The sequence below is a fragment of the Pseudorca crassidens genome, chromosome 10 (assembly GCF_039906515.1).
Source record: "Pseudorca crassidens isolate mPseCra1 chromosome 10, mPseCra1.hap1, whole genome shotgun sequence".
Classification (NCBI taxonomy): Eukaryota; Metazoa; Chordata; class Mammalia; order Artiodactyla; family Delphinidae; genus Pseudorca; species Pseudorca crassidens.
Genome location: NC_090305.1, coordinates 12,127,997 through 12,149,312, shown reverse-complemented (window position 1 = coordinate 12,149,312; position 21,316 = coordinate 12,127,997). Strand labels below are relative to the sequence as shown.

The 21,316-nt window shown below is 44.9% G+C and overlaps 1 long non-coding RNA gene across 1 annotated transcript; it reads right to left on the bottom strand.

Moving 5' to 3' along the window:
* Positions 1-1,397: 1,397 nt before the first annotated feature.
* On the bottom strand, positions 1,398-18,692 carry LOC137232967 (uncharacterized). Its single transcript, XR_010947255.1, has 3 exons — positions 18,481-18,692; positions 5,189-5,295; positions 1,398-1,550 (listed from the first exon to the last, which is right to left on the bottom strand). It is a non-coding gene; the product is annotated as an uncharacterized lncRNA (long non-coding RNA).
* Between the last annotated feature and the right edge of the window lie 2,624 nt (positions 18,693-21,316).

Genomic DNA, 21,316 nt, shown 5'->3' with positions numbered 1-21,316 from the left:
ACAATATGTTCAGTGTTTTCTCTTACCAGGTATGGGATATGCAATTTTTTATTCCCACCACATACAAGATAAAGCACCTCTAAATTAGAGACGTTTGCATCTATTAAATCTTTAATCTAGCTCCTAGACATGCCTACTACCTGGATGTACTGCTTCATCCAGCACAACAAACCCAGGCACTGTGCATCTGAGGTTGTCAAGTAGGATCATTTAAATCCACAAGTAGATGGGGATTGAATCACCAGTGGGTGTTGGAATTATCCTCAGGTTATGGATAAAAATGAGCCCAGCTACAGAGCAGTTAACTTCATTCCAGAAATCAATGAAGTGCAGTGTGACTTGGTAGGAGCAATACAGTGCAACATTGGTAAATGTAAACACAAATTAAACAGATAAATGAAGGAAGAAGAGATCATATCATTTGCTTTTGTTTTCCTTTTAGTATCTCAGTTCAAAATTGTTCTTTGAGGGCCATCTGACTCTGGTGACTCAGGGTAGGAGAGGGAACTCAGAGAGCTCCAAGGAGAAGTAGAATAAAAGCCTTATCTCTTGTGAGGCCCTGTCTACTAAAATAGTAAGTGCAACTCGGCGCTTCTAGGGGAAATTGGAGCTCCTGCCACAAGAAAGCAGAAGAGGAGATTTTTATTGATCAGAAGGCTGACACTGACATTTGGGGAGCCTTCCTGGATGAATAAGCTTTGGAATTACCCATCAGGGACTTACTTCTCACTTAACTAAATTCCACAGCCTGGTTCTGAAAGTTCTTTAACCTTTCATCACAGAGGGGGCACGCCTCTGTAGCAGATCAGAACTTTTGCAGGAAATTAGGCTGACCAGTTCCTGTTCCCTTTGCAACTCTGGAGTGAAGGCTTTTGTTCCCAAACCCTTTCCTGCTGTTGCCAATCCCTTCACACACCCACACCCACATAGAGAGAGCTATATTCTTTCCCTCAACAGAGTTAAGGCTTATATTAACCCCTTTCTTGGCCCTAAACTGTTTACTTGAAGCCGTGCCTCTCAACCGTAGAATGAATCAATTGGGGAGTTTTAAAAAATCCTGATGCCCAGCCCATACACCAAACCAATTAGATCAGCATCCTGGGGGGTGGGACCCAGGCAGGGGTAGCTTTTTAAAGCTCTTAGATTATTCCAATGTGCAGCTAAGGTTGATATACACTGACTAATGAAGTTGTGAATTGAAGCATCAGGGTGGGGTAAAATATAGTACAGGGAGCAGTCAGCCTGCCTGGGCTTTGAGATTGTCCCTTGTCATGTCCTAGAGCACAGGAGTCTCTGATTCTCCAGAACTCCTAAACGTCATGGGGCCAGAATGTCTGGAGCAGACATCACAGTAGCCGTATTCGTCTACTTGGACTGCCATAAAAACATACCACAGACTGAGGGGCTGAAACAACACACATTCATTTCCTCACAGTTCTGGAGGCGGGGAGTTCAAGATCAAGGTGCTGGCATGGTTGGTTTCTGGTGAGAACGCTCTTCCTGGCTTGTAGATGGCTGCCTTCTTGCCGTGTTCTCACGTGGCCTTTCCTCTGGGATTGAGTGGAGGGAGAGGGGGTGGGAGGGAGAGAGAGGAAAAGAGGGAGAAAGAGAGAGAGAGAACTCTGATATCTCTTCTCAAAAGGACACTAATCCTATTGGATCAGGGCCCCCTTATGACTCATCTTTTTTTTTCTTTAATTTTTAGTTTATATTGGAGTATAGCTGATTTACAATGTTGTGTTAGTTTCAGGTGTACAGCAAAGTGATTCAGTTATTCATTTCATCTTAATTACTTCCTTAGCAGCTCCATCTCCAAATACAGCCACACCTGTGGTTAAGACTTCAACAGATGAATTTGGGCGGGCGAGGGACACAGACTTCTAGTCCACAACAGTGGCCATGACCCTAATGGAGGCTCCAGCAATTACAGCTTAGTCAGATATCATACTTGTTGGAAATGCAAAATGTTGGGTCTCAACCCAGCCAGACCCCCTGAACCAGAATCTGCATTTTAACAAGATCCCCTGTGATCAGTGTGTACATTGATGCATGAGAAGTGTTGTAATAGACTTTCCTCAATTCTAACGACTCTTCCAATCCTCAGAAATCTTAGCAGATTAGTTTGCAAAACAGCTAGCCTTACCTTCTGCACACCCAGTTCCTTGATCTCAGAGAAGGGCCCAAATTTTCTCACCCTGTGGGTGATGGGGGATGAACCTCCTGGCTGTTGAGTTTGAGGAGTTAAGATGAAAAGTCCAGAGTAACTGTATCCCCACCAGCTCCACCCTCTTCTTCCTGTAGTGTGCTCCTCCCCTCCTCCCCTTTGCCTTTGCCTCCAAGGATTTTTCCTAAGAAAAACAGTCAGGATCAATTTTGAGCCAGTTGCAATGAGCATCTGTCAGAAATCTTACTTAACCATCCAGTCCAGTCCCACTGGTTGAGCAAGAGTCTGTTTCTCAGGGGTTCCCTCAGGACCCAAGAGGATCTGAAAAGGGCAGAGGTGAGAGGAGGGTGGGGCTGGTGCAGCCACAACCCTACAAGCTCCAGTGACTAAACTCTGCTCCTGGGGGTGGGGTGGGGTGAGGCTTTTAAAGTCAGGGTGTGTATGAGAAATAGAACCGGGCTAAAGAGCCCTCCATCTGTCTTGTCACAGCTGTTGCCCCAGTAAACGTGCCAGCAGATTACATCTCTTTAGGAATTCATTTTTTATTAGTAACGAAAGCTGCAAGGAATTTAACACAATTTCTCTCATGTCCTTCTGGAGAAACTAGTCTACGTTCCAGTTAAGTGAAATTTATCGCCTGACATGGGAATACTGTCAATTGCCCAACCCAGTGTCTATTATCTCCTTCTGCCTCAGCAACAGAAACCCAATGTACTCAAGACTCCTTCAAAGGAAGGAATACATTTTCCTTCTATCCTTTGTCCTCCCTATTGTCTGGATTAGTGATGTAATGGCTGGAGCTCCAGCAGTTATCTTGAGCCATTAAATGGTCTTTTGGTGTTCTGAGACCAATTTCAATGTGTTGGAGGGGGCATTTTCCACACCACCAACAAGTAATTCTCAAACATCAGCAGGGTGTCCAAGAATTCAACTCAGTTCTGACACTATCTACTTGGGGATAGCATCACATTCCACAGGCGGAGGGCTCAGTCCTACAAGACTGCCCTCCCCCACTTCAGACACCAGTAGCAAGCCCAGGTTTCTACCTGTGCTTCTGATCAACTATCTGTAAATCAGAGGTTCCCAAGACCCCCTCCTCAGGTTCAATTAATTTGCTAGAGTTGCTCACAGAACTTAAACATTTTACTTAACAGATCACCAGTTTATAGCAAAAGGATATAACTTAGAAACAGCTAGAGGGATGAGATGCATAGGGCAAGATATGTAGGAAGGGACACAGAGCTTCCATGTTCTCTCGAGGCCCACCACTCTCCCCAAATGTCCATGTGTTCACCAACCCAGAAGCTCTCTGAACTGTTTACTCTTAAGTTTTTATAAAAGCTTCATTACAAAGGCATGAATGACTAACTCATTGGCCATCAGCAATCGATTCAACCTCCATGTCCTCTCCCATCCCCTGATGGGCAGGAGGGTAGGGGGCAGACCTCTAATCACATGGTTGGTTCTCCACATGCTTAGAGGATTAGAACTTTCCCATCCTTAGATAGGATCCAAAACTCGTCTCATTAACATACCAAGAGACACTTCTGCCACCCTCAACACTTAGGAGATTCAGAGGGTCTGAGAAGGTGTGAGTCAAGAACTGTGGACAAAGACTAGATATATATGAAGAATATATTTTGGTCACATCTGAGTGACCAAATATATATTTCTTAATAAATCACAGTATCACAGGTGGTCTTAAGATAGAAGCCACATGTAAGGGAGATGAAAGAAAGAAAACCCCTGGTCCTTGATATCTTTCAGAGTTGCCATACCAGCTCTGCACTGTCTATTTTCGGTTTACTTTAAGTGAGAAAGAACTAAATTATCTTATTTATTTTTCTGTTTCATGTAGCTGAACTTAATCTTAATTGATATGGAGGTAAAGAGTGTTATTGGGCTTCCCTGGTGGTGTAGTGGTTGAGAGTCCGCCTGCTGATGCAGGGAACACGGGTTCGTGCCCCGGTCCGGGAAGGTCCCACATGCCGCGGAGTGGCTGGGCCCGTTGAGCCATGGCTGCTGAGCCTGCGCGTCCGGAGCCTGTGCTCCGCAGCGGGAGAGGCCACAACAGTGAGAGGCCCAAAGTGAATGTATGTCAACCTAGAGGAGGATTTCTATTGGCTTTGAATTTGGTCAATATCTTCAGTAGTTCACTTAAACTTATGGGTGATCTTATATTTATAGATGAAAAATCTTGGAGGGCCAATTATGTATTGGATAATAGGTAAGTATCAGATTTCAAGAGAGGGAAACAATAGGTCAAAACTAAAAGGATAGGGCTTCCCTGGTGGGGCAGTGGTTGGGAGTCCGCCTGCCGATGCAGGGGACGTGGGTTTGTGCCTCAGTCCGGGAAGATCCCACATGCCGTGGAGCGGCTGGGCCCGTGAGCCATGGCCGCTGAGCCTGCGCGTCCGGAGCCTGTGCTCCACGGTGGGAGAGGCCACAGCAGTGAGAGGCCCGCGTACCGCAAAAAAAAAAAAAAGAAAAAAGAAAAAGAAAAGAAAACTAAAAGGATAAAATTTAGTGAGAATAAACATAAAATCTGGCTTTGGGTTTAAAAATATCTACTATTTACATGCAAAATGAGAGAACTTGAAACTGAGAACTAGGGATATTAATACAGAGTTCTACTATCCTCCACACTAGTATTATGTTAATACAGTCCTGCATAGTACATTTTCCAAAAGGCCATTGTTGATACAAAGTTTTAACCTGAACACACGTTTATCATTTCTCCTCTCTGGGCCTTGCTGTGGTAAGCAGAGCTATAAGCAGAATGCTTATTTTTTGTTTGTCTTTCTTGTGATCTTTTGTCAATCTGGACATACCTACTAATTTGTTGAGCTTATCCATCCATTTACTCATAAATTCATTACTACTTGTTGAGTGTTTACTAGGTACTCTGCTTTGAGACTACATAGATGCATAGCCAGTGGTCACAGAGGTATCAAAGACCTATCAGGACAGCACTCTTGGAGCAAGACTCTGCCCTTCCCCCCTAACCGCCCCTGCACCCCTTACCCTAGAGGAACCAGAAGCAGCAGAGAGAGGAGATCGATGCACAGCGCAGCCACAAACCATGTCCCACTACCCCGCTGCTGGTCCCTGGTCTGAAGGTCCCATCTGAGCTGGAAGGAAGAGAGAAGCATTGTGTTGAATGTAAGATTGAGGCTTCAATCTCGTGCTAGAATAGGCCTTTTAATGCCTAAAGAGTTTCAGCGGATAGGCTAGCAATAAGTAAGAAAACAAACTTCTGCTCACTGTGTTTAAAGGTAGTAATGAAAAAAATGTAAAGCTGTCTTCTGGTTGTACCCTGTGTGTTCAGCCCATTCAATGAATATCGACTCTGTAGAGGATATCTTTAGAAGAAAGAACAAGAGACTAATAATAGGGGTTGGAGGAGAGAAGTGGGTGGCTGGGGGTTGAGTGGGAAGGAAACATATTCGTATCTTTTGAATTCTGTACTGTATGCAGGCATCACCTATTCAGAGACCAAATAACTTTTCTGTAAGGACTTAGACAAAGAGATGGATAAAATGGAGCATATTCAGAGGAGAATGACTTGAATCGTAAAGGGTCTGATCACTATGCTTAAGGAGAAGTGGTTAATGGACCAGAAAATATTTAATCCAGAATGAGAAGACTTGGGGGCTGTAGGCATGGGGGTAGTATCTTAGTCTGTGTGTTTTCAGAGGACAGGGCTGGGATTAAAGAGAAGAAATTACAGGTAGGTGACTATTGTGTCACTTTCACTTTCCTTTTTAAGTATGAGCTTCCATCTTGTTAATGACAAGAGTTTCCAAAAACGTTTGCCACATTGAGTGAAAAGTGGCCTAAACAACTAACGTCACTTTCAAGCTGTGGTTCCAGGGCACTGGTGTTTCGGTTTGGTGCACATGTGAGAGTCTCAGGTCTTTTTGAATTTGACATCTGCCAAGGCTATCTTCCTAATTCCCACCTGTCAATTCTAGTCACTGCTTAGATTCAGTAATCACAGCAGGATGGATGGGGAAGCAGCAGAATGGTGAGAAGGTTCCAACAGGTGAGCTCCAGGGAGCTGGCTGCATCCACTCAGCACTGAGAGGCGGGAAGGAGCACAGTGTGCTGGTATGTGTAATACTCAGGTTAGGAGTCAATGTCAGGAACTGCCAAGGCTCTGAGACTTTCCCCTGCTTGCAAGCTAGGTTAGCCTGCCATGGTTTCGTAGATGCTGGAAGAAGATACAAGACTCCTGGGCCAGACGCAAAAAACTTTATTAGTCATGACAATACTGGTTCTCCTTGGCTTCTAAGTCCCATGGGGGCAATTCAGAGGCAGGCCCAGGTGAACAGATGCTGTGCACCCAGTGGGCCTGTCACAACTTAGGAACCTTGAGCTGTACTCCCTAATCTTTTTTTTTTAACTGAAGTATAGTTGATTTACAATGTTAAGTTATTTTCTAGGGTACAGCAAAGAGATTCAGTTATACATATATATTCTTTTCCATATTCTTTTCCATTATGGTTTATTACAATATATTAAATATACTTCCCTGGGTTATATAGTAGGACCTTTTTGTATATTCTATATATAGTAGTTTATATGTGCTAATCCCAAACTCCTAATTTATCCCTCCCCTGCCTTTTCCCTTTGATAACCATAGGTTTGTTTTCCATGTCTGTGAGTCTGTTTCTGTTTCATAAATAAGTTCATTTGTATCATATTTTAGATTCCACATATAACTGATATCATATGATACTTGTCTCTGTATGACTTATTTCACTAGTATGATAATCTCTAGGTCCATCCATGTTGCTGCAAATGGCATTATTTCATTCTTTTTTATGGCTGATATTATATATATTGTATATATATACAATATTCTATTATATATATATACACGACATCTTTATTCATTCATTTGTCAATGGACATTTATGGTGCTTCCATGTCTTGGCTATTGTAAATAGTGCTGCTGTGAACACTGGGTTGCATGTATCTTTTCGAATTTAGAGTTTTCTCCAGATATATGCCCAGGAGTGGGATTGCTAGGTCATATGGTAGTTCTATTTTTAGTTTTTTAAGGAACCTCCATACTGTTTTCCATAGTGGCCGCACCAATTTAGATTCCCACTAACAGTGTAGGAGGGTTCCCTTTTCGCCACACCCTCTCCAGCATTTATTATTTGTAGGCTTTTTAATGATGGCCATTCTGACCGGTGTGAGGTGATACCTCATTGTAGTTTTGATTTGCATTTCTCTAAATTGGCAATGTTGAGCATCTTTTCATGTGCCTGTGGGCCATCTGTATGTCTTCTTTGGAGAAATGTCTATTTAGGTCCTATGCCCATTTTTTGATTGGGTTGTTTTTTTGTTATTGAGTTGTTGAAACCCCTAATCTTATAACCCCAAACTTGCCCAGCCTTTACTGTTGAAGGAGATAGGATCTTTTTTTTATGCTAGTCAGGAAACAAATCTGCCTTTTGCCCTGGAGAGACCTCTATCTTTGCTAAACCACATCTTTCTGGGATAGAAAATGTTACAAGATGTATATAAACACCGTAGAGAATTGCCCTCAATAATGTCCACCTGTAGGAATGAAGTTCTGGGCTCATCTTTTTGTTTGTAGTTGGATGTAGACCTGTCAGCTGGCTACACAGCCCTCGGCTCCAATTAATACCTTTCTGGACCAAGGAAGTAAACAAAGGTCTTAGAGTTGGACGGACCTGGATTAGAATCTTAGCTCTGTCATTTAATGACTAAGTTACTTGCCTAGTATCTCTGACTCTCAGTTTTCTAATTTGGAAAAATGGGCCAATGATACTCACCTGAGTGTTGTTATGAGGATTAAACTACATAATAGATATACTTGTCTGGATAAGTGTCAATTGGTGACCTAATATTCTTTGATTTTTACTGAAAAAAAAATAACATTCTGGCTACCCAAACTGTATGAACTTATAAATGCTTTTTCTGTTATTTAGTTCTATAAATTAGAGGGGGTGAGTAAGGAATAGGAGGTCTGAAATTCCCCAATGCAAAATCACTCATCTGTGCCCCTCAGTAACTCTTGGGGCAGATCTCAGATCCTAAAATTTCAGTAACTCTCCAGATTGGAGAACAAGTCGTCTCAGCTTTTGCGTCTCTTGACTCAGCTTACTGATGACCACCCTCTCCTCCCTCCTGCGGTGCCTGCCTCAACCCTTCTCTCTTAGAGCGAATTTAGGCTCTCTACCCTCAATTCTGCATCATAATCACCCCTTCCTATAGTATCATAGATTTCTCTAGGGAACTCCAACCAAGTATCTCTCTAAAACTGTTTGGGGCATAATTTTTTCTGGCTGCTCCAAGCTTGATAGATAAAGAAACAATAAGTAAAGACTAGAAACTTTATAAAACAATACTAAAACAGATGCCTTAATTATAGGAGACCAAATAATTTGTCGCCATTGCTTCATAAGATTATTTTTGCTTTGTTGGTTCCCAGACCAGAAATAGCAGCAGGGCCTCAGGTGTATCTTTTGTGTTTCTTCATCCTAGATGAGCCAAGATTTATCACTTTATTAGTGAGAATCATCAGGAAGAGCAAATTGGGTTTTGCTGCAGACAAGGAAATTAGAGGCAACAGTTAACAGTTTAAGTATCGCAGCAGATTTTGCAAAAATACTATCTTGCCATCTAAACTGGTTCTCAAACTTTATCGTGCAGGAGAATCACCTAGAAGTCTTGTTAAAACTGACTGCTGGGGCCCATCCCCACAGTTTCTGATTCAGTAGGTCCAGGATGGGACCTGAGAATTTGCATTTCTTATAATTTCCCAGGTGATGCTGACAGCAGCTGGTTCAGGTCCCACACTTTGAGAACCAGGCTCCAAAGCAGTGATTCTCACCCCTGGCTTTACATTACAATCACTTGGGGAGCTTTCAGCAAGTACTGCCTGGTTCCCAAGCCGCTGAGATTCTGACTTAATTGGCCTGGGGATGGGCTCTAGGTTTTGAACAGCCTCCCAGGTGATTGAATACAATACCAGGGTTGAGAATCACTGCACATCTAGAAATTTCCCAGAAACACATGCTCTTCTCTCACTCTCAGCTCAGCAACTCAGGAGAAAGTTGGATGGATATAAACAAGTGATTATTACAAGGCTTGTTGGATGTAAGCAAGTCATTTGAAAGCCAACTGGAAAGTGAAGGAAGAGTGTCTGAGCTGCTGGGTGTTTCTGCCAGACGGCATCAGCTCATGGGACCCAGCGTGGAATGCACTGGGTCTTCTTCAATTGTAAAATAATCGACTCCGTGGTCCCTCCCCACTTCAACAGAGGGGCTCAGTGTTTGGATTTCAGTCCAATGAGAATAGAAAATAGGCAAGCTGCTCCCTGGGTGTGGTGACTCTCCTGGGACCCTCACCGAGTGGGAAGGGTGCCATTTGGTCAGAAAGTCTCATTTACAAAGGGCCTCATATTATTATTATTATCGTTGTTGTCATTTTAAAAGAATCCTCTACAAAAGAACAGTATTTTCTCAAATCTTGTTACCTGTCCTCAGCGTGTAAGTTTAGACTAGTTGTTCTCAACACTGACTGCACATTAGAATCACTAGGAACACTTACAAAGAGAAACTATCTCCACGCATGGTGACCAACTAGTCCCAGATTCTCAGGATGTTCTTCATTTTAGCAACGTCCTGCATCCTGGGAACGTCTCAGTCCCGGACAAACAGGCGCAGTTGGCCACCCTGCCCCACCCCAGAACAATTAAGTCAGAACTTCTGGGAGTGGGCCCTGGGCATCAGGATTTCAAAATCCCCCAGGGATTGTAATGTGCAGCCAGGGTTGAGAACTGGAGGGTTTTAGATTAAATGAAGTTGTGCACAGTGTGGTGTTTTGGTGCTTTCTGGAGCCTCGATAGCCTCAGGATATATTAGTGGTGTGTGTGTGTGTGTGTGTGTGTGTGCGTGCATGCGTGCATGCATGCACGTGCACGCGTGTGTGTGTGTACATACTGGGAGGTTTGCAAGTGGAGAGGAAATGGACTTCCTCTCCGTACCTGTGACTTCAGGGTCATTTTCTCAGGACTGTTTAAACAATTGTGGCATTTCAGGTCTCACATAAGCTGTGTCTTTAGCAACCACATCATGTATGATCATCTGAAAATGCTCAGCATTTGCGGAGTGTGGCACCAAGGGGTTCCTATGGCCCAACTTACTAAGCCCTTCAAACGTGCTCAGAAGTGGGTGTGGCCGGCTGTTTCAGGTCTGTTTGCAGGAACAGTGGAGGTCACCCTTGGCAATGCTGGCGGTCTCTTATAAGGAAAAGCCCCTTTCCACTTCTAGGCACATTTTAAAACTGGTGATAAGCTGTGACTTGAATTAAAAAAACAACTCAGAACAAATAAAGCTACAGAGACAGTCAAGTGGGCAAATGAAATATGTAGCCCATAAGATGGTGAATGATGCTCTTTCAGGGATGATTTCGGGAATGTTCTGCTTTTACAAACCACTAATTCCATTTTCATGGGAGCAAACCAGGAGGCCTCAGGCTGAGCACCCTTTCTGCAGTGTAAGAACTGTCTCATGCTCTGCTGGCGAAGGGAAAACATTCACCCAGTTGTCTGTGTACTACACATGTGATAGTGTGTTTCATTCCATTGTCTAGAATGAAAGGGGCCCTGCCCTTCCTGCTGAAAGATACCGGCGTAAGGAGGGCACCCAGGTGAAGGACCAGGATCAGGTGCCTGACCTCACTTCCCGGTCCACCCACACCCCAAACCAGCTCCCCTGGGAAGCCCAAGCAGGTGGGGCTGTGGGGCAGCCAAAGGGCAGGCAGTCAGCACCCAGAAAGCAGAGCATGGGAAACAGGGCTCTGGCCCCAGCAGTCAGGACATTTCTCGTCCACAGAACAGCTGGCCAATGGGTAGGGCAGGAGGGCCAGGCAAATTATTGCTTCTGGTGGTTTCTTCCCTTCTGGATAAGAGAAACAATCATTTCTTTGGAGGAAAGTGAAAAAAAATGAGTTTTAATTGGTGACCATCCAACCCCCAAAAGCCTGATTTTTCAAAAAAGCAGCTGACCCGTGCCTCTTGCAACACGTTTTGGTATTCCGGTTTCAGATGCTGAGACCTGGAGTGACAACGTGGTACAGTGAAAACAGCAATGAACTTGGACATTGAAGACTGAGAAGTAGCTTCCTCAGGGGGTCACCTGACCTCTCTCTAGAGCAAATAGGTTTCATCTTGGCTCACCAACCCATGTTCCTCAAGTTGGGGCCAAGCTTGACTGAAAGGAATGACCTGGTCCATCAGGCACGCAGCCCAGCATGGTGACCGGGAGTGTGGGCGCTGGAGCCAGACCACCTGGATTAGGTTCCCAGCCTGCCACTTACTTGCTGAGTGACCTTGGGCATGTCACTTAACCTCTCTATGCCTCAGTTTTCTAATCTGAAAACAGGGATAATCGTTCTACCCACCTCATGGGATAGTTGTGAGGATTAAATGAGAGGATGCCTAGAAACTGCTCACAGCAGAGCCTGGTACAGAGACGTGTCCCGTGTTAGCTGTTCTTATTCATTAGAGTGAGTAGGATTGTTCAGAATAATACAGAGAAGGACCTACATCGTGGAACATCTTGAGAGCCATGGAAAGAATGATGAGAAATACTGAAATTAGTTGCAGGAAGCAAGCTCTTTCCTAGCAAGGAACTGTACAAAAATGCATGCCACTGTCGGGTCCCCCTGGCTAACATGCAAAATGTCATCTGTGCACAGCAAACCCATAATCTTTTTCCTTCTTTTGGCTTCCCTAATTGCCACTGATCACGCTACTTGTAATGCACGTGAAACAGTGCCCCGTACGTAGAAAGCTGTTGATAAAAGTCAGCGGCTATTGTGGTGGTGGTAGTGATTGCTTTTAATATTAATACTAATCTGGATAAGAAATAACACCTGACAGCAAAGAGGGGCTTAGATGATAGGAGGGAAAGTACTTTGCAAACCTGAAAGCATTTTACAAAACTAAGGTATTATCCCCATGCCCCAGTGAAAGTGATTAATTACACAAATATTTGTGAAGTGCAAACCACACAGCTCTATTTTGTGGAGAAGGAACTAATGGTGTTACCTTATCTGAACTTTGATTCTAACAGACTTTCCTGCTGGCTAGTGAAGAACGGCTGGCAGCAGCCTTCCTCGAGGCTGAGAGAACTTAACCTGCATGGGGTTCCCTACAGCAACTGAGATCCCAGCAATTAATCATTGTAATGTTTACTGAATCAGGCAGCTGACATGGCCCTGTTCTTTACAGCTTGTTTAAATACCTGGAAAAGAGAACAATGAAGCCTGAGCAGTGTGAGGACCTGCTTGTTTCCCATCAGTGCAGCCTGGTGCAAGGGAAGGGGTGCAGATGGGGAGATGGCAGGCAGGCAGGACAGGCAGGTCTCAGTGAGCCCCCAGCCTGGGCCCTTTCCCCGGGTAGGGGCCACCTCCAGCTCAGCTTTGTGCCGAGCAGACACTTGACACCGTGCCAGACGCAATCTAGGCAGCTCCTTAAGCTGAGTAATGAGACTTGGTTTGTTAGGAGCCTTTAATTACCAGCCTGATGTACAAAAACATTTCTCTCCAGAGACGTTCACGCAAGCTAAGCCTTTGTTCACCAAGAAAGCAAGCTGCTTCCTCTTCCTGGCAAAGAAGATATGACTCGAGGGTGAGATTTCTCTCTGGCGAAATCTATCCTGCTCTAGCCATGATCCACCCACATTCTTGCTCCCCTCCCCAACAACCCATTTAGCAGAGTGTCTGACTGTGTCTGCTGGGTGACTGTCCCCTTGCTTCCCCCTTATTCTGTCTGTATCATGGACAGAATGACTGTATTTGGAACCAATCTCTCTAGGATGGATTGATCCCTCCATCAGTTCCTCATTGTTAAACCCAAGCAGGCTCCTGACAGTGATGGGAAGTTAGTGAGCTTTTGCTCTTTCATTCTACAGAATGACCATTAAGACGTTATTCACTCTCCTGAAATCTCCAATCCTCAGCACTCCACAAACCCCCAAAAAGAGAACTTTGTCTATTATTGTACAAAGAGAATAAATACCATCAGACTGCATGTCCTGGATTTCCTGCTCACAACGTCTAATTCCTGATGCACCTGCTCCCTTTGCCCCATCCTTCCTCTATCTAAAGCCATCTCCTCATCTACACCCCTTCCCCTGCCTAAAACTATCCCAGCATCAGGATCACACCCCCTCCTATGTTTTCACAGCTATTAAAATACATAATGTCTCCTCTCCTTTATCTCCCCCAAGACAACTCTCTCCTGACTTCATCTCATCACCACCAAACATGTGCCTCTTTCTCCAACATGAAAGATTCATTATTTAGATGAAATACGTATCACAATTTTACGTACTATCTCACTGATGCTTCACGGGGTTGGGGGGAGGGATGAATTAGCTTGACTAAGCATTAAAACAAACCAAAGAAACCTCCCTCCCTTGGTCTTGATCCTACATCACCTCTAGAGATGGTCAACCTTCTTTAAAAAGACTGCCTACTCCCACAGTATCAATTTCCTTCTCTCTCCCTCAACCCGAAGTCCTTTTAATTTGAACCCTATTCCCAACACTATAATCAAACTCTTGCCAAGGTTACCAAAGACCAGATTCAATAGACATGTCCAGCCCTCACCTTGCCTGACCTCCTCCAGCATCTGCCACGTTGATCCATTCTTATGGACCCACTTTCTACCTCTGGCTTCTGTGATATTAAGGTAGGTTTTCTTCTTACCTTTTAGCCCTCTTCCTCCAATGACCAACTAACATTTCTAACCATCTCTCAAAAACTGGTATTTCCAAAGTTTCTGTCCTAGGCCCTCCTTTCTTCTCACCTTTCAAATTCTTTCTTGGCAATATCTCTCCAGGTGATCTCACCCATTACAATCTGTATGCCAACAACTCACAAATTACCAGTCCAGTCCTCTCTCCTAAACTGCAGACCCATGTATCTGAGTGTCATCCATGTATTAATATCTGCATATCTTGCAGGTTCTACAAGCTCACTGCTTCTAGTATATCTGTTAAGTTTTAGTTGCTGATAGCAGGAACATTCTAGATATTTTAAGCAGAAACATTCTAGATATTTTAAGGGCTTCTACAGGGAATTGCATGCTTAAGCATTGTTGGAAAGACTAGAGAAGGTTCCAGGCGAGGTGTCCAGGAATGACACCCAGAATAGTGCTGCAGATTTAACCCTCTAGGGGAAGTGCTATCTTTGCCACAGCAAGAAGCTGAGGAATTAGAAGCCTGTTGTCCCAAATGCAAGCTTAGCTCTGATGCATCTGGCAGGCAGCTGTGGTCAAAATCACTTGATTCAGAGGCTCTTACAGCTGCTAGATTTGACTCAGCCAGATGGATGCTTTGGACTCTGTCGCCTCTGCTCTGAATTCAAGATTCATGTGAGTGTAGCCGATTGATGGACCTAAACCATGTAGCTTTGGGCTGTCTAGATTCTGGAGTACAGGGTGGGCCACCAGAAGAAGTGTAGAACAGAGGTCAAGTGATTCAATCTACTGTATCCCTCACAACAAAGAGCTCATCGTTTCCCAACAGACTGCTTCTCTCCTTAGGCCCTGTATTTCTGTAAATTTCACTCCCTCTACCCAGTTGGTCAAGTCTGAAACTGTGAGTAATGCCCCTACCCCATTCTCCTCTGATCCATATCCAATTCATGCCAGTTCTACCCCAAATGTCTTTTAACCCCATTTACTACTCTCTCTCCCAGGCATCCATCATCTCTCAACTGACCTACTATTAACAGCCTTCTAACCCCCTAACCAGTCTCTCTGCCTCCAACTCTGCCATTTTCTAATGCATTCTCCACAACATAGCCAGAGAACTCTTAGTAAAATATAAATATGAACATGACACCTTTCTCTTTAAAAACCTCAGTGGCTCATTTAACGTGTGTCATCTGCTCTAGCTGGTAATTGCCATGAAGGCAGGTACTGGGTCTCACCCACAGCCATATGCGTCCCCAGAACCTTGCACAGTGCCAGCACAGAATAAATATTATCGTTTCTATGGCAAAGATGTTGCTCTTCCTCCAGGCACACAATTCCATCCTCATGTGGTAATTAGCCAGGCTTCTTTCTGCCTGGTCTTAAGCAGTAACTTAGCAAGGGAAGCACAGTGTTGAACAATATAAGTCAATTAGCATTAGTCAATTAGCAATGTTAGCAATATGAGCATCCTTGCTGTTTGAAATCAGTCTCTCAAGATAAAGTTGCCTCTTAGAGATGCATATACTGTGATAAAAAAAAGTTTGAGGAAGGTGGAGGATCAAATATTCCTTCTTCCCACACCCTCTATTTTCTCGTGCTCTAGCACTCCCTCTCTTTCATCCTTCTCTACTTACTCTTTTTTTGTTTGTTTGTTTTCATTCCACATGGTCTCTTTTCTCTCCCCTACACCTCCTTTCTCATTTAATATCCACTTTCTTGCAGCCTAGTGGAAACCTACAGGGCCTTCCTTTTGGCCCCGATCCCCTATAAACACGGACTTCCATGTCAAAACTTGCACTGCATGAGTGAGGATTTACTTAGTGCTTCCTCTGTAAAACACTCTCCTCCCAGAATTCTTTTCCTCTGGAATCTTTGCCCCACGCTGCAAGATTTCACTGAGAGCCAGGATTCTGCCAGCCCCATACAGTTGTCTGCTACTGTGGAAGTTCCTCTTTGCCAGTGTTTTTCAGAAAATTTTTTATTAACTTTCCAAAGTTATTCTTGGAATCAGATTCAGAATGTCCCTGGAGGATTAAACAGGCTGCAAACAGACTTCAGAAGAAAACAGCAACTTCATTCAAGGTAGTCTTACTTTTACATACATCAAAACAGTACCACACCAGCGCCATGACAGGAAGCACACAGACATGTGGACCACAGCACGCCCAAGGGGGAGGGTGGGTCCTGAGATGTATTCACGTTGCCCTCCACTCGGGAGATCGTGTTCATCAATCTCCTGGGTAGGATCACTGTCTCTGGCTTCTTAATGTTGTTTCTTGAGCCTTGGGTTGGATGCCGCTCCAGGAGGAGGTGAGTGCAGGCACAGAAGCTAAGGAATGCCAAACGCTGAAGCTGAGCTGCTTCCCTTAATGGCTGGAACGATATCTTGAATCCTCTCTCTCAGGCTCCCTCCTGCAGATCCCTGTGATCCCCTTCTTCCTCACCCTTCTCGGGCCTTGAGTTGTTGTTGGCCATCTTAGCAGTGTGCCAGCCCAGATGTTTAAATGCTGCTGCGTTTTACCCAAGCTCATCTAGACGAAGACACTCTGTATCTGCGTCTGATAGTGACTTCTTTTTCTCCATTTCTCTGGACTGTTTTTCTAGAGAATAATAGCTCACATCTATTGGGGGCTTTCTAAAGGAGACTCAGTGTCTCCTCTGCCCAAAGTGCTCTATATGAATTAATTTGTTTAAGCCTCACACCTATGAGGGAGGGGGCTCTGATCTGTCCTGTTTTACAGATGGGAGAGCTGAGAAGGGAGAAAAACTAATCTGCCCACAGTAGCACAGCCGGGAAGGGTGAGAGCTCAGACCAGAACCCAGGTGGTCTTGTGCCAGAGACCCCAACTTATCAATTTACTCCTTCCTTTTCCTCAGGCAGGGGCCTGGAGAGACCATCTCCTGTCTACCAGGAAGGCTTTCTCTCTCCAGCCAGACCACAGGCCCGTTTCCCATGCATTCTGATTGATAGGGCTTTTAAGTGGATTATTTATTCTCCTCTCTTCAGTACCCCAATTCAGAACCATCAGATAGATGGAGATCAAAATGTAAGCTTTCTCCTGCAGAAATCCAAGTTGGCCTTTGCGGCTGTGGTAGTGACCAATGGGCCTGTGAATGCTCTCAGCCATGCCTCTCCCTCCCTACTCCCCCATGTAGACTTTGGGACAGTCCACATGAGAGAAAAGGCTGGTCTGCAGAGCAAGCACAGTTACCCAGAATTGCTGCCCCACCCCAGACAGGGGCAGAGAGAGAAGAAATCAAGATGGTAAATAACCAGGACTAGACTTCACCTCCAACAGACTCAACAGCTATTGAATCAGCCAAGTGACGTTTTTGAGCCTGCTACTTGGCATTGCACCACTGACAGTGAGCAAGTAGACAAGGTCCCCAGCCTGTGGCAGCCAGAAGCCTGGGACAGACACTACTGATCTGCACAGGCAGAGTGAGAACAGGGCAGCAGCCGTCATGCACGAGCAAAGGTAGCAAGATCCATGCATGGGCTCAACGAAACCAGCATGAAGTAGGTTGCTGGGAGGCTTATATATTGCATGAGGAGCGAGTTTCTTTCTGGAGCTAGGACTGAAATCAGGGGTGGGATCAATTGTTATTTCTGTCCAAGCACTTAGTATCCTTCCTCTCAGTCCTTCTAAAATAGCCTCTCCAGGACTGGTGGGAGTTCTCTAGTTCTGGAGAATTGAGTAAACCATATTTTTGAGCATCTGCCATGAGCAAAGTACTGTGCAAGCTAGAAGGTCCCCAAGTCTGTGTCACTGGGGCCCGGGGCCCATCCACTTGCCATGCAGCCGACACCAAAGACAAAAAACCAGGCATCTCAGCCCCAGGTGCACAGCTTAGTGCTTTTTCTGTGTCCTTTCCTCCCATGAATTAGGTGGCATCAGCCCCAACTTAAAGATGAGACTGAAACTAGGAATGATCGTTACTAACAACTAACATTTCTTGAGCATTTACGTGCTAAGCAGCTTAGGCTCATCAGGACAGGAAGCTGTGTGGTGACACATTGGTTGCACAAACAGGCCCAGGGAGCCCGACTGGCTGGTTCAAGTGCTAGTCGTGCGCCCTGGCAGCATGTGACTGTGGGCGTGTTAACCCCTCTCTGTGCTTCAGTTGCACCATTGGTAAATGGGTAATAATACTACCTGGTCAGTAGGGCTCTTCCGAGGAGGAAAGGAGTGAATACGTGTGAAGCACTTAGAACAGTGCCTGTCTCACGGAGGGCACTCCATGGAGGCTGGTGAGCTCAGGAAGGGATGTTTTACAGACAAGGCAGTGGAGGCCTATTTCATGAACACCCAAGGTCACAGGCAGCAGAGGAGGAGCTAGGACACAAACCCAGGTAGTCCAGCTTTAGGGACCAAACATTTACCCAGTACACCAGCTGCCTCTCTCACAGTTGTTACACAGGAGAGGCAAGAGTGACACTGTGGTTCCACTACGCCCCGTAGAAATGCCGTGCCAGGGCCCCACAGATTGTCAGTGACAGAACTATGATTAAGACCCAGATCAGCTCTACATTTCACTCCCCACACCCCCCCTCCAGTCTCCTTACCTCACCCTGTGGCTCCTGTTTGCAGCTGATATCGTGTCCCAAACGAGACTTTCCTAAGCATGGGGAGCCCGTGAGGCACCGTGTTCCAGAGTCCTTGGGGACCTGGTCTAACTTTCTGCAGCTCAGCTTTTTCTGCAGCTCAGAAACCACCAACCGTTTTGAGCATTATCATATGCAAAACAGCGTATTAAATATTTTCTAATATAAAGAGAAATGAGGAGTTTGTTAGCTAGTGGAGGAGACAGGCAGGTATACAAATAGCACAGAGGCATGAACGAGGTCAGAAGGACAACCGGAAGGGCCAGTGCTGTGGCAGGAGCCCACCCCTTCACTGGGTCTCTCATGCTGGAGTGGAGAGTGTCACAGAGCCTCCCAGGTCAGGAGGTGGGGAAACAGGCTGCTTCTCAGTCCATCCCTGTGCACCAAGGAGCCAGAGCATTCTGGGATCACTGGGACCTCCCTCTACGGCTGCTGAGCTGCTTCAAGGACACCAGGGTCGCAGAACAATGCCATTTGGCAGATGGCAGAAGCTGCCTCAGGGAAGGAGAAAGGCTGGCTCTGCTGTCAAACCAGAGACAGAAAACATTTTTGCTGAGTTGGAGAAAGGGAGGAGTGTCCTTTTCTGTTTAGAAGCAGCCGATGGATTCAATATTCCAGTACTTTCTGATCGTTTTGTAGGTCATACACCCTCTCGAACACAGAATGAGCTCTGTGGACCCATGCCTCAGAAAAAAAGAACTTGAGCTCATGCAATACGTTGCATAGCCTCTGGGGTTTCTTAGACCCTTTGGAAGCCATCTGTGGATTCCCAATGGGTCCATAAATCCTGGGTTAAAAACCCCTCCTTGTAGTGGGTTTTAAAAATGGCTGCAAATTCCTTGCTGTTCCTGTCACCTGGAGGTGAGGTCTCTGTCCCTCCTATTGAATCTGGGAAATCTTTGACTGCTTCCGCCAATAAAGTATGGTTTCCAAAGTTAGTTCATGAAAGGCCATGCGGCGTCTACCTAGTTCACCTAGGATGGTCAGTTTGGGGATGCTCCCTCTCAGAACCCAGCTCCAGGCCATGTGGTCAGGCCATGTGTAGGCGCTATGAACAGGTGAGCTCAGCTATTATGGGTTGAATTGTATCCCTCAAGGGATGCTGAAGTCTTAACCCCCGGTACTGGTGAGTGTGACCTTATTTGGAAAGAGGGTCTTTGTGGGTAATCCAGTTAAGACAAAGTCAGTAGGGTGGAGCCTAATACAATATGTCCCCTGTTCATATAAACAGTAGGAATTTGGACACAGAGATAGACAGGTGTGTGGAGAACACCATGTGAATATGAGAACAGAGATCAGTGTGATGCGCCTTCAGTCCAAGGAATGCCACAGATGGCCAGGGAACCACCCGAAATGAGGAGAGAGACGTGAAACAGATTCTGCCTCACAACCTCAGAAGGAACCAGCCCTGCCAACACCCTCCAGGACTGTGAGTCAATACATTTCTATTGTTGAAGCCACCCTATTTGTGGAACTTTTAAATGGCAGCCTCAGGAAACTAATATAGCATCCTTGGAGTCGTCCCTCCCCTTGGTCCAGGTGGGAGGTAAAGAAGCCACCTCAGAAGAGGGATCTTCCAGTCCCCAGACATTCGAGTCACCTGCAGCTACTCTGGTCTTCCCAACTGAGGCCACAGACATTGGACGGTAGAGATGTGTCATTGCTACTGTGTCCTGATTGAGTTTCTGACCCACGGGATCTGTGAGCACAATATAAAACGGTGGTTGTTTTAGGCCACTAAGTGTGGGGCTGTTCGTAATGAAGCAGTGATTAACTGGAACGCTGTCTAAAATTCTCCTGACCTCGGACCTCTCTAAATTATGTCCTCTTCCTTTTATGTCTGCAAAGAGAGATCGTTTAATGAACTAATTTGAGCTGAATATCCATGGTAATGGCATCATAGAACCTGAGAATTGGAAGGAAGCTTGATACTCACATTTAGGGAAAAACAAATTATCCATAGTCCCAACTTCATACAAATCAAACAGCCTTCATTTTCCCTTTCAGTCCTTGTGCATACATAATTTGCAGATAGTTTATTCAAGATTCATTCAACATAGTTATAATCAAACATAATTTTCAAGGCTGCTTTATTCAACTTGCAGTTTATCATAGCATTTTCCATGTTGCTACATAGTTTTTATTACTTTAATTGGCTGCAAAGAATTTCATAAGTGATTGTACTATAATTTACTCAATCATTGTCCTTTTGACCTTGATGTGAATCTTCTTTAATTGTAATATTTTAATCATTTTTCTAAATCGAGGTCGGCAAACTGTGGCCTGAGAGCCAAATCCACCCACCCCATTTTTGTACTGCCTGCAGGCTGATGATAGCCTTTAAAGGTTTAAATGGCTGGAAAAAAAATTTTAAAGGATAGTGTTTTGTGACGCTTGAAAATTATATGAAGTTCAAAATTCAGTGTCCATAAGTAAAGTTCATTGGAACAAAACACACCCATTCATTGACATATCGCCTGCGGCTGCTTTCCTAGTACAACGGCAGAGTTGAATAGTTGAGACAGACTGCATGGACCACAAAGCCTAAAATATTTACTATCTGGCCCTTTACAGAAAACATCTGGGGAACCCTGTTCTAAATGTACATCGTCATCCCCTCACTCCACTCGGCATTCATATCTCTGAGAATTTTTTTCCTCTGTCAAGAACTTTTTTGCTCATCTTTCTAGCTATCATTATTCATTTATTCAACAGTGATTTGTTAAACACCTGCTCTTTGTCTTGTCAGACGTTGTGGGGTATAAAGCTAAATAAGGCAAAATCCTTGCTTTCAAGC